This window comes from Osmia bicornis, unplaced genomic scaffold, assembly GCF_907164935.1.
Source record: "Osmia bicornis bicornis unplaced genomic scaffold, iOsmBic2.1, whole genome shotgun sequence".
Taxonomy (NCBI): Eukaryota; Metazoa; Arthropoda; class Insecta; order Hymenoptera; family Megachilidae; genus Osmia; species Osmia bicornis.
The window spans coordinates 190,884-191,602 of record NW_025791391.1 but is presented as its reverse complement, the minus strand read 5'-3'; positions in this window follow the sequence as shown (position 1 = coordinate 191,602).

The following is a 719-nucleotide window of genomic DNA, read 5'->3' as shown; positions in this document are numbered from 1 at the left end:
ATACCAACATTTCAAAAGCTTGGAATCGATTTCATATGTCTGTAACCAGTGGCGCAATTATATTTTTAATCATTATAGGCCTCGTAATCCACCTCACATACAGGGAAAAAAGGGCAAAATAACGTCAACCTACCCAAACAATCAATAACGAGGACGTCATTGAACTTCGGCAGGGAGAAGTTATGTGACACACAACCCCAGTCTTATCACCTCAAGGGAGGGACGTGCCGGCACTACATACAAAATTCCGACTCGAGATTAGGAATAGACAAGAGAAAACGAGAGCTTACCATCGCCTCGACGACAAGTTCATTATCATTCAGTGTTGAACCATCGACCTATTCTGTCGACCTGTACGGACAAAGTAAACTGTAATAATTAAAGGAAATTTGTATGTTACTTACCTCCTGTCACTTAACTCGCGCGCGGATCTCAGGGAATGCGTGTCGGCTACGAAAACCGACTATAAAAGAAACTGTACCGGTAGAACATTCTTAGCGCTGTTTAAAATGAATACGGAACCTAATCTCTTGTCGCCTGTATAAGTGTAAAAAGGAAATTCTAAGTATTCCAAACAACAAATAAAAATAATTGGAAATGCTAATAATTAATAACGGTTTGAATTGGAAGGGCCCCTAGGACGGTGGTAGATAATGAAAAAGTTGAAAACAATTTAAATAGACTTTCTGCTATTCATTCCTAAATTAACCTGCTACGCT